This window comes from Chiloscyllium punctatum, chromosome 16, assembly GCF_047496795.1.
Source record: "Chiloscyllium punctatum isolate Juve2018m chromosome 16, sChiPun1.3, whole genome shotgun sequence".
Lineage (NCBI taxonomy): Eukaryota > Metazoa > Chordata > Chondrichthyes > Orectolobiformes > Hemiscylliidae > Chiloscyllium > Chiloscyllium punctatum.
The window spans coordinates 98,374,995-98,395,976 of NC_092754.1; the positions used below are offsets into that span (position 1 = coordinate 98,374,995).

General features: G+C 42.7%; 1 pseudogene; it reads right to left on the minus strand.

Annotated features, from left to right (window-relative positions):
• Positions 1 to 16,471: 16,471 nt before the first annotated feature.
• On the minus strand, positions 16,472 to 17,254 carry LOC140486837 (cyclic AMP-responsive element-binding protein 1 pseudogene; annotated as a pseudogene).
• Positions 17,255 to 20,982: the final 3,728 nt, after the last annotated feature.

Below are 20,982 nucleotides of genomic sequence, written 5' to 3' on the forward strand. Positions count from 1 at the left end.
AAGATTCAAAGGAGAACTATTATGCAGCAAATGAGATTCAGATGGAATACAATACTCACACACACAATGTGAATATCCAGGTCCTAATGAATTGATTAATTCAATCAGAGTTTAGTGTTACAATGACTGAGATTACCATCTGAATGTCCACTTGTAGTATCCTGTAATGCAAGTTTATAAAATCCATCACTGTCAGTTCAGTTTAGAAACTCGTACCATTCCCTCCTCTTGGCCCAGGATGACTGGACATTAACCCTTGTGGAGGTCAGCAGTCAGTTCAGGTGGAAATCTATGTGGGTTTCTAGGAGTTTCCACCTTGGAATTTCATGTGACTGAACAGGGCAGATCTTTGACACATGTGACAGAATATTCCAAGTGTCACTGAGATATGGAGAGCAGGATTTGCTTTTTTTTTACTTCCGTGCTGTCGCTGTGCCTCATCAATAAGACATAGGGTGTGAAAGGCTCATGCAACTCGATGCTCAAGTTGCCTCCACTCTGACCAATGGGCAGCAAGCTCCTCCCATAGAGTATCTCTAAAAACAGAGCAACTCTGCATGCTTCACAATACCCAGTGCTCCCAATAAATGTTTAGTAGAATTGGGGGGGGGGGGGGGGGTTAAACGGGGGACTCCTGGAAAAGGCATAACTGTAAAGTTCTAAAAGGATTGTGAAGAGAGAGAGATGCACAGGAGAAGGGGGCAACAAGTTGTCAGATGGAGTATAATTTGGGAAAATGTGAAGTCGGTCATTTTGGAGGGGATAATAAGAGAATAGAGTGCTATTTACATGGTGGAATCTGTAGAAATCTGCACCACAAAGGAATCGGTGGGTAATTGTGCAGGAAACACTGAAAGCTAGCAGATTCTGGGTCAGTCACAAAATCAAGGGTTCATTTCAGATTCATCAAGTTTAAGGTAACACCGACACGGGTATGGGATTTCAGTAGCAATGGAGCTGGGGTGAGGTGGAGTCAAGCAACCTTTGAGATTGGAATTCCTGGTATTTGTGCTTGCGTGCACGTCTGATCAGAAGGTCACCTTGGGGTTACAGATATGACAGCAATGTTGTGAAGAGTTTCGTTCTGTCTCAGACTGCACCCAGTGAGAGGGAGGTGCTCAGCAGTAATGGAAAGGAATTTGTAATAGCAACTGAAGGTAATGGGTTTAACCGTAACAATGTTTCATTGGAGGAAATTGCCGTTAATCGAGTAGTGGGAATGTGATAAGCAGTTTGGTAACTGAATAACAGTGGAGCAATGGAGAGGGATGGTGGGGAGGGAGAGCTGGACATCGTCAGTGTACACGTGAAACCTCACACTGTCCTTTTGGACGATGTCACCTCGTGGCAGTGCGTACGTGAGAAACAGGAGGGACCAAGGATAGATCCCTAAGGGACACCAAATACAAGGAATTCAGAAAGGAAAGGGAGAGTGGAGATGGAGCAGGATTTACAAATGATGGTGAGGTCAAATCTTAGGGTTTTTTTGCAGAATGGATGAGAAGGACATAACGAGAAAAGACAAACAGATAGAAAAAGGAACAATACCTGTGAATTGGCGAGGGGGAGTGATGAGGAGAAAACAGAGTTGGAATGTCTGTAGTTTAGCGACACTAGTAAAAGATCAAGGTGAGTTCTGACAAGGCTTGACAAGAGACAGGAGAAAGATGTAAGTTTGGGACAAAAATCAGGAACACCATGTGAGGCAGTTTGTCTCGGTGGGCTAGTGGGAGGGAGGGAAGCAGCAGAGGCAGCTGATCGTATGTCTCAGTCTTAGTGACAGAGAAACTCAACGTGCTCCTTGCTCTTGTTGTTGGAGAGAAGGATGATGGTCACTGGATGATGGACAGTGTTTTACAAAGAAACAAAACCAGGTTAGTGATATTTAAAATGAGTGAACAAACTTAATGTATTTAACTTTTATCCAGAATATTAAAATGTACAACTGAAGTCCTTGTTCGAATCGCAGCTCAGCAGATGGTAGCATCTGAATTCAAGAAAAAATAACGAATTAGGAATCTCCTGATCTCCGTGGAACCATTGTCAAAGCGAAAAAAATCCTGCCAACCTGACAGTCGCCCAACAAGCTACTCACTGTATTAATCACTGCAAAGTCTCAACAAAGGAATGAAACTGGATGGACCACTTAGCATCTAACAAGGCATTAGGAAATACAACTACAGAATCAGCCCTCTCGACTCTGCAATATCCTGATCACTAACATCTGTTTTTTTTTCTGCCAAAACGTGGCGAGCTGTCTCACAGACTAGTCAAGGAACAGCCTGACATAGTCATACTCACAGAGTAACCCCTTACAGATAATGGCCAGACACCACCATCACCATCCCTAGATAGAGAGTGTGATGAAGGAAAAGCACAACAGGTCAGGCAGCATGTGAAGAGCAGGAGAATCGGCGTTTCGAGTCTAAGCCCTTCATCAGCCGGACCTGCTGTGCTTTTCCAGCACCACACTCTCGACTCTGATCTTCAGCATCGGCAGTCTTCACTTTCTCCAGAAATCTCTGGATATGTCCTGTCTTACCAGCAGGACAGACCAGGCAGAGGTGATGGCACAGTAGTATACACACAGGAACCATTTGCCCTGGGAGTACTCAGCATTGACTTTGGACACCACGAAGTCTCATGGCTCCTGCTGATTACCACGTACCGTGCTCCCACAGCTGATGAATCAGTGTTCCTCCATGTTGAATAACACTTGGAGGAAGCACTGAGGCAATAAAATGGTGACAAGCCTACTCTGGTTACAGGATTTCAATGTCCTCTACCAAGAGTAGCTCAGCAGCAGGATTACTGACTGAGCTGGTCGGGTCCTCAAGGACATAACTGCTCAAATGGGTTTGTAACAGGCGGTAACGGAACCAGCAAGAGGGAAAAACATGCTAGATCTTATCAATATGAATCTACAAGCTGCAAATGCATCTGTCCATGACAGTATCGGTAAGTGCGACTATCCCACAGTCTTTTTGGAGACAAAGCCTCACCTTAAAGTTGATAAAAACCTCCATTGTGCTGTGTGGTACTACCACCGTGCTAAATGGGACAGATGTAGGAACTCAAACTGGATCTCCCTGAGGCACTGTGGGATAACAGCAGCAGCAGAACTGTACTCTAGCACAATCTGTAATCTCATGGGTTTGTATATCCTGCACTCACCCATCACAATGGACAGGAAAGGAAAACATGCCATGAGCAGCACCAGGCATACCAAAAAATGAAGTGCCAACCTGGTGAAGCTACCAAGCAGGACTATCTGCACATCAAACAGCATCAGCAGCAAGCAACAGAGCTAAGTGATCCCACAATCAATGGATCAGATCAGAGCTCTGCAGTTCTGCCACATCCAGTTGTGAATGGTCATGGACAATTAAACAACTCGTTGCAGGAAGCACTCCAGATATCCCCACCCTTACTGATGGAGGAGTTTCATACATCCATGCAAAAGATAAGATGACAGCGTTTGCAGCAATTTTCAGCAAGATGCAAAGTGGGATGATCCATCTCAGCCTTCTCCAGTGGTTCCTAACGTCACAGATGTGAGCTTTAAGCCAGTTTAATTTAGTTGGAACAATGTGGAGAAATGGTTAAGTAGTGTAAAGGCTATTGGTTCTGCTACCATTTGGCAATAATACTGATAGCTTGTACTCCAGAACTTGCCACCCGCCAAACCACGTACCGCTCCAGCACTGGCAGCAACTGACAATGTGGAACATTACCCAGGGATGTTCAACACAAAAGCATAGGGCAAATCCAACCCAGGAAATTTCCCTCTGTCAGTCCACACTCGATCAGCAGTAAAGTGATGGAAGTATTCATCAACAGGGCTATCAAGCAGCAGTTGCTCAGTAACAGCCAGCTGAGCGACACTCATTTTATGCTCCACCAGGGCCACTCAGCTCCCTCTTAATTTACCGCCCTGATTCACAACCTGACAACCAGCTGAATCCCAGAGTTGAGGAGAGAGTGACAGCCCAGTCCCACTCCAACACCACTTTGTCTAGCTGATTCCACCCTCATCTCAGCTCATATACTGAAACTCTCATCCATCGTGTGTTATCTCCAGACTTAATTATTCAAACATACTCCTGGCCAGCCTCCCAAATTCAACCTCCCTGTAATCTCAAGAAAACATAAAAGCTCTATCGCCCACGTGCTCCCACTTCTCCCCAAACATGTTCATCCATCAAAAGGCTCATATTCATAAGCAACAATTTAAAATTCTCATTCTTGATTTGATTCCTAGCTGTGATCATCCCTAGCTCCCTGCACCACACCTCCTTTGAGACATCGACAACCCATTTTCTTTGAGACTCCCAACGATTTGTTAATTCGTTACTTCAACTGTGTGGCTGATTCTACAGTTGCTAAAGCAACATGCTCATAGCAACACAGTTTTTCTCCCGTTTCCCTGTTTATTTCTTTCCTTTCCGTATCATTTCTCTCCATAACTTCCCGAGCATTCATGACAGCGACTCTGCGCTGCACCCGACGGTGATCACATGGTTTAGTTTAGCTCCGCCCTTCATTCCCAACCCCCACCTCCGTCCTCCAGCTCCGCCAACCGTCCTTGGATTGGTCCGGTGCAGACATCAATCACCTGAATTCCCTTTGTTGGATAGAGCACGCGCACTGTGTCCTACTTTTGCTGATATGTTGGGTAAAGTGATGGGTGAGTTTACTGAGGGTAAGAATTCCCTTTGTGTGAGCTCTGCAGTAGATTTCCTTTATTCATGGAGGGAATTGCCTTCCTGCTCATGACTGTATAGCTGTGATTGATGAATCAATGCCATCTGAATACGTCCATAAACACCCCATTTTCACAACATCTGAGATCTTTTACACATGGTATCGCACTCTTCTTTGGAAACAAAAAAACATGAAATGGAGCCTCAAGGAATCGGAGCAGGCGTAGGCAATTTATCCCTTTCAGCTTGTTCCCCAATTCTATCAGATCATGGCTGGGTCAACCCAGGCCTCAACACCTCTTATATGCTTGATCCGCACAGCCCTCAACTGCTCAATATTTCAAAAATCTATCTGCCCTCTTTTAAAATAATTTCAGATAGAATCACAGATTCCCTACTGTGTGGAAACAGGCCCTTCAGCCCAACAAGCCAGAACAATCCTCCGAAGAGTAACCCAACCATTCCGCTCCCACATTTAACTTTCACAAAATTTTGGGCGAGAAAATTCTAGCCATTCACTGAGAGAAAAAGTCCTTACTTTTTCTAAAATCAATGTTTCCTTATGTAATGTCACCAGGTTTGAGACTTCACTGGTGACAGAAGATCTAGTCAACATCCACCCTGTCAAACTCCTCAGAATCTTGTTTCCATAAGATCACACCTGCTTATCTATTCTTGGTAGGTCAACCCTTTCTTCGTCGAAGTAGCTATGTGAATCATTTTTGAATGGTCTCCGATGTTGGTTTATCCTTTATTAAATATGGGAGCTAACATTGTATACAGTACTCCAAGTGAGGACTCAGCAAAAGCCAGTGTGGTTCGCCAATCCTCAATTCATACTAATACATTACACCGATACCATGAGCTCCTAAATTGTGCAATTAACTTTTATGTAGCACCTTATCATTTACATTTTTAACATCCAAATAGAGAACATCATTGGATTGCCCTTTATCAGCCCTGCTTGTTATCTTCTCAATGAACTGTAGTAAATTTGTCAAATATAGTTTCGCTTTCACAAAACCCGGTCTACAATGTTTAAATGTAAGGTTTTCTAAATGTCCTGCAATTTCTTAATTTAATATTCGATTCTATAGATTATTTCAGTAGATTTGTTAAGTATGAATTCCCTCTCTTAAATCCATGTGGACTCTGTCCAATCCTGTCACTATTCAGTAAGAAACTTGACTGTACTCCAATATAGTTAGCAAATGTATCTGCATTTATTTTAAAAAAATGATTACTTATAAATGCTGAACCCATGCAATATCAATGAATTAGTGACGCTGAATTTGGGTTATAATGTTTTTTTTTTGTTAATTCCTCTTCGTATTGTGTTATGCAGACAGCACCAAGTGATCACTCTTCGATTAGATTTGATTACTTACAGTGTGGAAACAGGCCATTCGGCCCAACAAGTCCACCCCGCCCCGCCGAAGCGCGGCCCACCCATACCCCTACATTCACCACTTACCTAACACTACGGGCAATTTAGCATAGCCAATTCACCTGATCTGCACATCTTTGGACTGTGGGAGGAAACCGGAGCACCCGGAGGAAACCCACGCAGACACGGGGAGGACGTGCAAACTCCACACAGTTAATCGCCTGAGGCAGGAATTGAACCCGGGTCTCTGCCACTGTGAGGCAGCAGTGCTAACCACTGTGCCACCGTGCCGCCCATAAATTATTTGTGAGTAACTTTGAAAATAATATATTTTATAAATGACATCCCACAATGCTGCTTCATTATTGTGCAAGGAGGATTTTGCATTCAATAGTTTGCTGCAATTTGACCAGACTGCAGGTTACACCAAAGTGGCAACTCTGTTGTCAAATTCTTACTTGACACTGCCCAAGGCGATACCGATGGCACTTCACTTTGCCCTTCTTGTTCACCAGCTTTATATCAAGGTTTAATTCTATAATCATTCTAGAGCTTGTAATTTTCGACAACTTCTCTTTTAGGTACATTTGTAAATATCATACTGAAATGTTGCACTGAAACGTACCAAATCTGAAATAAGTCTCTAATCTGATAGTAACATGGTCTGACCCTTCTGCATATGTATTGGCATAAGTCTATGCCAGTTATTTTTCTGAAGCCTGTGATTCCTGATGAAGGGCTTATGCCCGAAACATCAACTCTTCTGCTTCTCGGATGCTGCTTGACTTGCTGTGCTTTTCCAGCATGACTCTTTTCGACTCTGACGTCCAGCTTCTTTGGTCGTCACTTTCTCTTTTGAGTGGATGAAATCAAGAATAATTTTTGTTGATCAACGTGCAATAGGAACCAATTCATGAAATTCAGATATCTCCCATTAACCTTAACTATGTGAAGGCTAAGACATTACTAAGTTATTGTCAGTAATTGAAACTGTGCTGACAAACTTGTATCAGTGCCTCACCTTTAGAGTGTTCCCAGATATCACGCAGCTGCAGTATTTTGCTTTGCATTCAGCTATATGTTGTTGTCACTTGTTTCTTTGTGAAAGATTACAAAGTTAACATGGATGAATGAACTTATGATTTCTTTAACCAATGTTGGGAGAAAAGAAAATGTCAGTATTTCAAGGGCTGATAAAGTAAAATAAACTGATAATCAGTAGAAAGGGTTTAAGATGGATATGGAACAAATGCTGGCAAATGGGACTAGATTAATTTAGGTTATCTGGTCAGCAAGTTGGACTGAAGGGTCTGATTGTGTGTTGTACAATTGTGACTTCATTCTCTCAATTATTCAAGAAGTTGAATACTTCGAGGAGGAAAAGTAGAATTTATGCAGAAAATGCACTTGCAATGAAGATTGAGATATGTCAAACTCACATTACTTTATGATCTTTTCCTCTGGGTTCTTCAATGAACAAACTAGTTTTGTTCTTTGAATAACTATGTATCATGTGATTTATTTCGTACCAAATATTTCGTTAGGATCTAGTGAACTATTAAGAAGTTTTCATATTTAAAATTTATGCAGTTTGATTATTAAGCAAGAAAAGGTTAGCGTTTTACTCACACTGAATCATTGCTCTATAAAAGGTAACAAGCTTTTTATCTTTTCTGAGCACTGAATATATGAAAGTCAATTCTGAAGGAAAAAATCCTCATCGGTAATGTTTTCACATATGTGGAGTAATTGCTTCTGGTCACTCGTCAGGCTATAGAGGCTAGGAAAGAAATGAGTTGGCCAAATTTAGCAACATCATTTGGATGGACTATGCTCATTGGGGAAACTTGCAGGATCTGTCGAACAAACACGTGTTTCAGAGTGTATGCAATAAACCTGAACATTGTTATTTTTTCACAGAGCTTGGGACACGACTTGAGCAGCAATGAAGCTCGTATTGTTTTTTTTTAAATTTCTGTGCTTGTCAAATTATTGTTGGTAAACGCAGGTGACATTATCAAAGCACATTTCACACTCCCCAGCTAGGAATTTGGTCCCAATGCTGTCAGTCCATCCATTCCTATGGATAAGAGGTATTTTAAATGTGAGCACTCCATTTAACTATTCGAATTGAATACTTCAGTGGTTACGTCCTCTTGGATTCTTAATTTCAAATCACTCAAATGTGATTTTTTGTCCCTCCTGAATTTGCCAAGCAATGGGCAGTTCTGGAATATTCCAAATATTTACAATAGATGCATTCACACTATTGAAGGCAACCTGGCAGATTTGAATACCATTCAGGTAGTCAACAACAATACATAAGTAACTTTATGAATTGCTTACTGTACATCAACAATGCAAGCCAAGTATTAGTGAAACCACAGATTGCCTCCCATGGATTCCCAAATCTAAACAGTGCATTCCAGATATGCTCACTATCACCATCTGGGAGCAGTCTCCCAAAGTGCTCCCAGAATTTAGAAAGCACATGCACTGCCCTCAAAAGCTAAATCTGCTGTCACAGGCTTCACTCTTATTGCAAACAATGACATTTATTGTCCAGTTCTTTAACGTGACAAATGATTTTACAAACAATTTATAAAATACTTTAAATCCTGAAGAAATGTGCTGTCAGCCCTTTGTGGACGTGAATGGAAACTGTGATATTTGCTTGACCTTTGGCTCTATGTATCAGACCGAAGTGAAGGTTTAGCAAGATGTGGGATGTTTCCCACACACTTTGTTGTCACACTTTCTGAGATTTAAATGTTCAATCAGGTTTAATAAAAATCCTTCCAAAAAATTGAGAGTTTTACTTCAGTCCCTTTAAAGAGACATGCTGTTAGCCTTCAATTTTGTGGCAACTTTGTAGGCAGCACGGTGGCACAGCGCCAGAGACCCGGGTTCAGTTCCCGCCTCCACACACTCTCTGTGTGGAGTTTGCACATTCTCCCCGTGTGTGCGTGGGTTTGCTCCGGTTTCCTCCCAATGTGCAGGCCAGGTGAATTGGCCATGCTAAGTTGCCCCTAGTGTTAGGTTAGGGGTATGGGTGGGTTTTGCTTCGGCGGGGTGGTGTGGGCTTGTTTTTTTAGATTAGATTAGATTAGATTAGATTAGATTACTTACAGTGTGGAAACAGGCCCTTCGGCCCAACAAGTCCACACCGCCCCGCCGAAGTGTAACCCACCCATACCCCTACACCTACATCTACCCCTTACCTAACACTACGGGCAATTTAGCATGGCCAATTCACCTGACCTGCACATCTTTGGACTGTGGGAGGAAACCGGAGCACCCGGAGGAAACCCACGCAGACACAGGGAGAACGTGCAAACTCCACACAGTCAGTCGCCTGAGGCGGGAATTGAACCCGGGTCTCCGGCGCTGTGAGGCAGCAGTGCTAAACACTGTGCCACCGTGCCGCCCACTGTTGGGCTGAAGGACCTGTTTCCACACTGTAAGTAATCTAATCTAAAATCATTCTTTGGTTAAAGTGGCTGTGTGCAACACTGCATGATGTTGTACTGAAGTGCCTCATTGGGTGGGTGAGCTTTATTATTGGTGTAACGTGGCTAATTTTGAGATGGAATGTCACTGAGTTAAATCTTGTTTTTAAACTGAGGTGTGCTTGTGTAACTCAAGTGTGGACACTACGCTCATGTTTACAATGAACCTTTCACTTTTGCAGATTGATATTTTCCGATCTGTTTTGTAAATAAAGTTCAATATTAAAAGCACAGTGCTGGAGAACCGCAGGTCCAGCAGCATCTCTGAGGGGAATAAAACATTGTCAGTTCAAAGCCCCATGACCTTTTGGCCGTTCAGACGAAGAGTCAGTGAACTTGAAATGTAACGTGTTTTTCACTTCACCGATGCCCTCAGAACTGCTGAGTTTCTCCAGCACTTTGTTTCTGGCGTTCAGATCTCCAGCATCTGCAGTTTATTGTTTTGTTATAGATCCTATGATTCGACTTGGGGAGCGAGAGGCAGCAACTGTGATCAACCACGATAAAAGTCCCCAACCATGGAAAACAAACCGGTTCTTTATACTTTGCAAAATACGACTGTAAATAAGAAATGCAATTCAGCTAAATGCAAGAAGGCATACCACCTGCCATGTCTCAAACTTGATACTCATCTCTGAGAACCAAACTGTCAGAATTGTGTTTGCTCACTTCCTTTGAGATCACAGTTTTGAGTCGCAGTTCCAGTTCCTGGACCGGGCTTGGTTACCACATTGCAGTGGGGTGGGGAGCTTTGTGTCAACCTGAAGTTTTTATTAAGAGCAACATTGCAGGTTGAAGTTGACGGTTTTGACTAATATTGCGTCATCAAACTTGGAGGAAATCCTTACGAATGTATTGATTAACTGGACTGAGCCTGTTTACATGCAGTCCTGTTTGTAGTGCTGTCATATTCTAAGTTAAGAATTACATAACACCAGATTATAGTCTAACAGATTTAATTGGAAGCACACTAGCTTTCGGAGCCCCGCTCCTTCATCAGGTGATTGTGGAGGGCACAATTCTACGGCAGAATTTATCGCAAAAATTTGTAGTGTGATGTAACTGAAATTATCCATTGAAAAATACCTTGATTGTCTGTTGAGTCTTTCATCTGTTCAAATACCATGATAGTTTCACTTCTTTCATGTGTAAATCACAAAACCTTTTTTAAAAAAAGTTGTATTCCTGACAGTGGCCCATCAAATCACTCATTGTATTAATTACTGCACAGTCTCAACAAAGGAATGAAACTGTATGGCCCACATTACATCTACTAATGCACTGGAACATACAACAAGACAATCACCACTCTTGACCCTGCAACTTCTGCCTCACTGTGGGCCAACAGCAGTAGCAGAACTGTACTCCAGCCCAATCTGAAATCTCATGGCCTAGAAATTCCCCATTCAACCATTAACATCAAGCCAGGGGATCAACCCTAGTTCAAAGGAGAGTTCCGCAGGGCATGTCAGGAGCAATACCAGGCATACCTAAAAATGTGGTGCCAACCTGGTGAAGCTATCCAACCTGCATGCCAAACAGTGCAAGCAATAACAAATAGAACTATGTGATCCAACAACCAATTGTTCAGATGTGAGCTCTGCAGTTCTGCCACACCTAGTCAGGAATGGTGATGGACAATTAAACAACTCACTGCAGGAAGCATCACAGATATCCCCACCCTGACTGATGGGGGAGTCTTACACATCCATGCAACAGACAAGACAACAGCATTTGCAGCAATCTTGAGCCAGCAGTGCCAAGTGGATGAGCCTGCTACATTGGTCCCTGACATCACAGATGTGAATCGAATTGGTTGAAAACATATTTCAAATCAGATCAAAAAATGGAGAAGTAGTGTAAAGGTTGTCGGCCATTCCAACATTGTGGCAACAATACTAATGGCTGTGCTCCAGAAATTGCTGCCCTCCAAGACAATTACTGCTCCAGCACTGGCACCTACTGACATTGTGGAACATTTCCCAGGGATGTTCAACACAAAAACGCAGGACAGAACCAACTCAGCCAATTTCCCTCCATCAGTCAACACTGGCTCAGCAGTGAAGTGATGGAAGGCGTCATCAACAGTGCTGTCACGCAGCTGCTCAGCAATAACCTTCTGTGACACCCAGTTTGGGTTCTGCCAGGGCCACTCAGTTCCTCGTCTTGTTACAGACATGATTCACAAACTCACAAACAGCTGAATTCCAAAGGTGAGGCAAGGGTGATAGCCCAGTCCCACTCCAAGACCACTATTTCGACTTCAGTGATATCACCTGACCTCACCACAGTCTCAGCTCATTTTTTGAAACACTCATTCATTCATTTTGTTAATTCTAGATTTCATTATCTCAATCCACTCCTGGCCAGCATCCCACAATCACCCTCCCTATAATCTCCAGAATATTGAAAACTCTACCACTCAAGTGTTCACTTGTACCAGAACTTGCTGATCCATCAAAAGGCTCCCATTGAAAAGCAACAGCAATTTACTTTCACACACTTGACTTAATTCCTGGCTGTAATCATTCCTACCTCCATGCACCAGACACACTTTCACATCTCAATAACTCATTTTAGTTTAGACTCCTAATGATGTGTTTATTTTTGAGTTCAGCTGTGTGACTGTTTATGTAGATTCCAAGGCAACATGGTCTGGAATTCCCACCCTCTAAGATCTGCTTTCTTCCTTTAAGTTGTTCCTGAAAAAAAGTGCTTATTTCACAAATGTTTTGGTCACCGGACATAATATTCTCCTTCTGTGGCCTTATGTCAAAAGTTCTCAATATTTTTGTGAAATTACAAACGTGTTGATTTGTACAGATATCTTCTACTCATCACTATCTCTGAGTGAATAATCTGTAATCTCTCCTACCCAACCATGTTGTGGGAGCACCTTCACCATACCAACTACAGCAGTACAAGGAAGTCAAACATCACCTTCTCAACAGGTAACAGAGATTTGGCCTTGATCACTGGTATCCGTGGAAGGAGAAATACACATCATGTTTCAGGGAGTGCAATATGATATATAGGGAATGAAAATGTGCAGAATTTGACTGTCAGAAATGGAAGGAAAATCCACTCACTTATTGGAAAAAAGAATTCTTGACTGTCAAAGATATTGTGGAAAAAATAACCTGATAATGGAGCATATGGTCAGGAGCCGGGCAGCAGGGGACAATTCATTTACAAAGAGGTCTGTGAACGTAATAGTAAAATACTACACAGAGCAAAAATACACACGAGAAACTGAGAAAGCTAGATAACAAACAAGTGGACATCAAGGAGCCCAGAGATGAATCAGAGCAATGTTCACTTTTATGATCTCACAGTCAGCGATGTCTCGCACAGAAACAGACTCTTCGGTCCAACCCATCTATGCCAACCAGATATTCTAACCTAATGTATTCCCATTTGCCAGCACTTGTCCAACTTCCCTCTGAACACTTCCTATTCAAATGCCTTTGCAATGTTACAAATTTAGTTGCCCTTTAGGCTCCTTTTGAATTCCCCCACCCCAAACCTATATCCTCTAGTTCTGGGCTCCACCAACCCTTGTCTATTTACGCTATCCATGTCACTCACGATTTTTATAAGCCTCTATAACATCACACCTCAGCCTATGACACTGCAGGGAAAATGGCCCCAGCCAATTATGCCCCTCCCTGCAATTCAAATCCTCCAACACTGGCAACATCCTTGAAAATCAATTCTCAAACCTTTCAAGTTTCAGTGCCTCCTTCTTATCGGAGGGAGACCAGAACTGCACACAATATTGCAAAAGTGACCTAACCAATGTCCTGTCCAGCTCCTTTACTCAATGCTCTGACCAATAAAGGTAAGCATACGAAATGCCTTTTTCACTGTGCTATCGACCTGCGACTCTACTTTCAAGGAACTATGAACCTGCATTCCAAGGTCTCTTTGTTCACCAAGACTCTCCAAGACCTTACAATTTGGAGTGTGAGTCCTGCTCTGATTTGCTTTTCTAAAATACTGCAACTCACATTTATCTAAACTAAACTCTATCTGCCACTTCCCAGCCCATTGTTCCATCCGATCAATATCCCATTGTACTCTGAGATACCCTTTATCACTGTCCACAATACCTCCAATTTTGGTGTCACCTGCAAACTTTCTAACTGTACCGCCTCAATTCACATCCAAATCATTTAAATGAATGACAAAACAAATCCAGAAAAAAAATCAATATGCTCTGTGTAAATCCTGCCCTATGACTCGCTGTCAGAGAGGGCTGCACATGCGTCCCGCTGAACTTTGCCCCAGACAAAGCTGGCGGCTGCACGTGTCCAGTGAATCGTTGCCCAAATAAAGATGGTGGTGCTTCCATGAGTCAATCGCTGGATGAGGCATTTTGCCGTTTACTGCAAAAACGGGACTAAGTTTCAAATTTGTATTTTCCGATGTGGACCAAATGTCTGTAAACCCTCTCAACCCATACCAACACCATTTCCCTCCCGCTTCCTGCTGTTTATTTCTATCTTTACCAACAGCTCTCCTCCACACATCCCGAACAGACCGCGAGGATGATCACGTGGTATAGTCTAGTCCCGCCCTCATTCACCCTGATTGATGGGAGGACCAACTGCCCCGCCAGGTCCTCCAGCTCAGTCCCTGCCTTTCCATTGGTCCGCCTCTGACACAAATCACCCGGGGCCCATTGTTGGCTGGAGCATGCGGATTGCTTCGTGGCTTTTGTTGCTGTTCATGAGGTACAAGAGTTAAAAATGACAACACAATCTCAAAACCACCTGATGAAGAAGCAGCAAAACTAGTGCTTCCAAATAATAGACTGGTGTTCTGTGAATTTTACTTTTGTCCACCCCAATCCAACACCAACACCTCCAAGTCACGAATGAGGGAGGGATGTATAACATAAGAACTGGGAACAGTAGAAGGCCGTCCTGCCCTTTGAACCTGCTCTGCCATTCAATAAGATCATGGTTGATCATTTCGTGGACATGACCATTTATTCACGTTCTCACCGTTTCCATTAATTAATTGCATTTTTAAAAATCTAACTTAGTTTTAAAAACGTTTTCTGAACTAGCATCAACTACTTCCCTGGGTAATGAATTCCATAGAGGTCAAGAAGTTCCTTCTCAATTCATTCTTAAATTTGCTGCCTCCAGTCTTATGGTGATGCCCTCTTGTCCTAGCTTCACCTGCCAGTGGAAACACCCTCTCTAATTCTATTTTATCCATTCCATTCATTATTTTATGTGTTTCCATTCTTCTGAATTCCAATAAATATAATCCCAATCTACTCAGTCTCTGTTAAGCCAGTCCCCTCAACTCCGCAATCAACCTAGTTAACCTCCTCTGTACCCCCTCTCGTGCCAGTACATCCTTTCTCAACTAAAGAGATAAAAACTACATGCAGTACTCCAGGTGTGGCCTCACCAGCACCCAAACACAGCTGGAACATTACCTCTGCTTTTACACACAATCCCTTCAACAATGAAGGACAAAATTCCATTTGCTTTCTGAACTGATTGTTGTACCTGGTGGTCAACCTTCATGCAGAAGAATGCTCAGGTCCCTCTGCAAAGCAAATGATGCAACTTTTTAACATTCAATTATTTTTTTAAAAATGTTACTACAACCAAAGAGTGTAAACTTGATATTTACAAACATTCTATTTCATTTGACAGACCATTACCCACTCACTCAATGTATCTATGTTCCTCTGCAAAGTTTCACAGTCCTCCGCTCACTTTGTTCCGCTAATCATCTTGGTGTCACATGCAAACTTTGACACCCTACATGTGGTTCCAACTCCAAATCATCTGTATCAATTGTAAATAATTGCAGTCCCAACACCGATCCCTGAGGCACACTGTTTATCAATGATTGCCAGGCAGAATAATACTTATTTATCCCCACACTTTGCTTCCTATTAGCCAACCAATCTTCTACCCATTACACCATGCACCCTTATATTATGCAACAGCCTCTTGCACAGCACCTTGTTGATGGTCTTTTGGAAATCCAGCTGCACCACATCCACTGGGTCCCCGTTGTCCACCTTGCTTGAAATGTCTTCATAGAATTCCACAAGATTGGTCAAGCATGACCTGCCCGTCATGAACCAATGCTGTGTCTGTACAATGGGAAAATTTCTTTTGAGATTCCCTGCTATTTCTTCCTTCATAATAGATCCAAGCATCTTTCCCACTACAGAGAATAAACTAACTGGTATATAATTCCCCACTTTTTGCCGACCTCCTTTTTAAAACAGTGGCATCACTTTTAGTGTTTTCCAATCTGCTGGGACTGCCACAGAGTCCAGTGACATTTGGAAAATTACTGCCAGTGCATTTGCTATTTTTCCTGGCATCTCTTTTAGTACCCTGGGATGCATTCCATCAAGGTCAGGAGACTTTTCTATCGTTAGCTCAATTACCTCCAAACAGTCTAAAACTAGTTGTTCTGTAATAATGATAGTTTCCAAATCCTCACCTACTTTTGTCTCTTTGCTAGTTACTGGAAAGATATTCGTATCCTCCACTGTGATATCCCATAACTAAATGCTTCTTCTTATTTTCCCCAAAAAGGACCAACATTTACTTTAGCCATTCTTTTCTCGTTTTATATATATATATATATATATATATTTATATAAACTTTTGCTCTCTGTCTTTATAGTCCGTGCTAGTTTATTTTTCACATGTTCTATATTACTTTTCTTTCTAGCTCTTTTGTGGCTTTTGGTTGACCTTTAAAGTTTTCCCAGTTCTAGTTTCATGCTGTTTTTGGCCACTTTGTACACCTTTTCTTTCAATTTGATTTTCCAGAAAAGCAACCCAATTCTCCAAGCATTTCACATACTCTTTCTTCTTGCGACGTCACTCTCGAACTGCTTCCCTGTTTTTCATGAGGCGGATTTCATGTTTACGAGTGGTTTCTTCAGCATTCTGGGGCTGGCTTTGCAGGACTGGTGAAGATGCCATAACCATTCCCTGGCCAGCAGTGGAGTTACGAGTTATACGGATCTGATAGGTTTGGACATCTCCAGCAGCACCTTGTACAAGCACTTGGCTGCCCGACACAAAGATTTGTTGTCCATCAGGGCTCTGTACAATGGCTGCTCCAACCTTGGCTGTAGCTGCGTTGGTCATTGTTAGTGTCTGTAGTCCTTGCAATTCATCTGTAACATTGTTGGCCAGCTGAATTGCTCCCTCCGTGTAATAGCAATGTATTGTCCACTGCTAGTTTGATAGATGTGTGTCTGCATCGTCGTTGTAGCAATAATGAGACAGTCTCTTCTTCTGATTTCTCCTCATCGATTTGTTGGCACACTGGGGGTGATCAGAAGAAAGTTCATTCAGGATTTTCCTGTATGAAAGCCGACTCGATAGAATTTCTCTACGTTTCTGAGAGTCAGTCATGCTATCCACAGAGTCCTGGAAGTCCTCATTTTCAAGTATAGTAGAAATCTGAACAGTCTGAACTTGAGGGGACTGCATGACTGAGGACTGAGCTGCTTGGATAACTCCTTGGACTCGAACAGTCTGCCCATTCGGCAATTGCACTAAAGTTACTGCTGGGCCTGTTGATTGGATCCCAGGCATGGTTATCTGCATGATCACATTATCTATTAATGATCTGGATGAAGGGACTGGGGGCATTCCAACGAAGTTTGCTGATGATACGAAGTTAGGTGGACAGGCAAGTAGTACTGAGGAAGTGGGGCGGCTGCAGAAGGATCTAGCCAGTTTGGGAGAGTGATCATGGAAATGGCTGATGGAATTCAATGTGAGCAAACGTGAGGTCTTGCACTTTGGAAAAAATGAATACAAGCATGGACTACTTTCTAAACGGTGAGAAAATTCATAAAGCCAAAGTACAAAAGGATCTGGGAGTGCAAGTCGAGGATTCTCTAAAGCTAAACCTGCAGGTTGAATCCATGATTAAGAAAGCGAATGCGATGTTGTCATTTAGCTCAAGAGGGTTGGAATATAAAAGCAGCGATGTGCTATGGAGACTTTAAAAAGCTCTGGATAAGCTCCATTTGGAGTACTGTGTCCAGTTTTGATCCCCACATCTCAGGAAGGGCATACTGGCACTGGAGCGTGTCCAACGGAGATTCACACGGATGATCCCTGGAATGGTAGGTTTAACATCCGAGGAATGGCTGAGGATCCTTGGATTGTATTCATTGGAGTTTAGAAGGTTAAGGGAGATCTAATAGAAACTTACAAGATAATACATGGTTTTGAAAGGGTGGACTCTAGGAAATTGTTTCCATTAGGTGAGGAGACTAGGACCCGTGGGTACAGCCTTAGAATTAGAGGGAATCAATTCAGAACAGAAATGCGGAAACATTTCTTCAGCCAGAGAGTGGTGCCTGTGGAATTCATTGCCACGGAGTGCAGTGGAAGCTGGGACGCTAAATGTCTTCCAGCAGAGATTGATAAATACTTGATGTGACAAGGAATTACGGGCTACGGGGAGAATGCAGATAAGTGAAGTGGAAATGCCCATCAGCCATGATTAAATGGCGGAGTGGACTCGATGGGCTGAATGGCCTTACTTCCACTCCTATGTATTGTGGTCTTATGGTCTAATCTGATCACTTTCCTCAGATACCCATTGACAAGTATGCCTTTTCATACAGTCCTTCCTTTTCACTGCAATAGACCTTTGTAAAATGTCTTTGAAAATCTTCCTCTGGTCATCAACTTCCCACGATAAAATTTTTGTTTCCAGTCTACTTTATCCAGATTCTCCCTCATTCTATTGTAGTTCCAGGTGTTCAAGCACAGAACCCACCCAGTTATTAGATTTTATCTTCACACTCTCCATTTGTATTCTAATTCAACCATACGGTGATCGCTTCTTCCCAGGGGATCCCTAACTCTGAAGTCATTAATTATTCCTCCCTCATTGCACAGGGCCAGGACTTGGATAGCTTGCTCCCTTGTCAGTTCCATTTCATACTGTTCAAGAAAACTATCATGAATACACTTAATGAACACCTCAAGGTTATCTTTTTTGCAAAGCTGGTTTGACCAATCTACATGTAGATTAAAATCACCCAGGATAACAGCTGTACCATTTTTACTGCATTAGTTATTTATTTGTTTATTGCCCATGCCAATGTGATGTAATTATTTGGTGGCCTATACACTACGCCTAACAGTGACTTTCTTGTTAGAATTTTGACTGCATCATTCCTGTTTCTCCTAATGTATGACAATACATTTCTGTTTGTCATTTTTATAAATGACCTGGAGGAAGGGTTAGAAGGTTGGGTGAGCAAGTTTGCGGATGATACGAAAGTCGGAGGAGTTGTAGACAGTGAGGAAGGATATGGCAGGTTACAGCGGGATATAGAGAAGCTGCAGAGCTGGGCAGAAAGGTGGCAAATGGAGTTCAATGTAGCTAAGTGTGAAGTGATTCACTTTGGTAAGAGTAATAAAAAGATGGATTACTGGGCTAATGGTAGACTACTTGGTAGTGTGGAAGAGCAGAGGGATCTTGGTGTCCATGTACACAGATCTCTGAAAGTTGCCACCCAGGTAAATAGTGCAGTGAAGAAGGCATATGGCGTACTGGCTTTTATTGGTAGAGGAATTGAGTTCCGGAGTCCTGAGGTCATGCTGCAGTTGTATAAGACTCTGGTGCGGCCGCTTCTGGAATATTGTGTGCAGTTTTGGTCGCCATACTATAGGAAGGATGTGGAGGCACTGGAACGGGTGCAGAGGAGGTTTACCAGGATGTTGCCTGGTATGGTAGGAAGATCCTATGAGGAAAGGCTGAGGCACTTGGGGTTGTTTTCTTTGGAGAAAAGAAGGTTTAGGGGTGATTTGATAGAGGTGTACAAGATGATTAGGGGGTTAGATAGGGTTGACAGTGAGAACCTTTTTCCGCGTATGGAGTCAGCTATTACAAGGGGGCATAGCTTTAAATTAAGGGGGGGTAGATATAGGACTGATGTTAGGGGTAGGTTCTTCACTCAGCGAGTCGTAAGATCATGGAATGCCCTGCCAGTAGCAGTAGTGGACTCTCCCTCTTTATGGGTATTTAAGCGGGCATTGGATAGGTATATGGAGGATAGTGGGTTAGTGTAGGTTAGGTGGGCTTTGATCGGCGCAACATCGAGGGCCGAAGGGCCTGTACTGCGCTGTATTGTTCTATGTTCTATGTTCTATGTTCTAATAACAACAACTACTTGCATTGTATGGAACTTTCACAACGGAAAATCTCCTAAGGTGCTTCATGAATGATCAAAACATTTATTAACGAGAATGATTTTAAAGTACATCTTAAAAAGGAGGATAGAGAAGTTTAGGGAGGCTATTCCGTAGACTTCTGCCCTTGACAGCTCCAACTGAGGAGTGATGCAGGTGGGGTGGGTTGAAAAGGGAACGTGCAAAGGGAAAAAGGAAGAGGGCAAGCAGTGCATAAAGTCTTAAGGACAGAGGAGGTTCCAAACTCAGTCTGTCTATCATCGAGAGTATGGCTGCCTCATGGACTTTGAAGCACTGCAACACGTCTATGCATGTCATGACTATAGTGCTAAAAGAGAGCTCTGCTGTCTTAAACAGTGACGGATCTTGTATTGTGGGCTTATGAAATGCCACTGATCTCTACCAAACATGTACGAGGTAGAGTCAGGGCAATAATAAGATGCTGCAACAGGAGGGGAACAGGTAACTCCACACAAAACCCTACTCCTTCTCACCTATTTTCACCTCCAAAACTGAGGTATTTCCAGAAAAGCACCTTTATATCCCACCAAAACACTTTACTCCACAATCGTGGTATTTGGCTGTGCACAAGGAAGAGTGGAACAGACTGTATTGGGACCCTGAAACACTTGGGAAAGACTAAAATCATGTGAGTATTGAGAGCCCCATCACGTTTTCTATTGTTTTTACTCGGTTTCTGACTTCCCTTGTTTTCCCTCATGAACCTGTTCAAAGTTGTTTTTACACACCCCTGCACCATCTGTGAATTGAACGCCGGCCTCTCGGTCCAAGATTCGGGATATTTTCACCGCATCACAAACCAACGACTCCAACTTCCCTTGTCCCTGAATGTTTCTGTTGCTTAGCTACTGAGTCGCGCCTCAATCAACACTGCAATTGGGAGGAAGGGGCGTAACTAGAGGACAGATCAGCGTCCGGTCCTCCAACCAGTGAGGAGCGGGGCCAATGCTTTCTCGGGTGTGAACGCTTCAGAATTGGTCAGAAAGTAAACTGTTTTGCAGGATTGATCATTCTCACGACATAGTGGAGCATTAAACCCCTCCCATAAACCAATGTGAGGTTTAAAGAAATAATTAAGATGTAAATCTGACAATGAACATATTTCCAATCGATTTACACAACTCGAGTAACAAACTTATTTT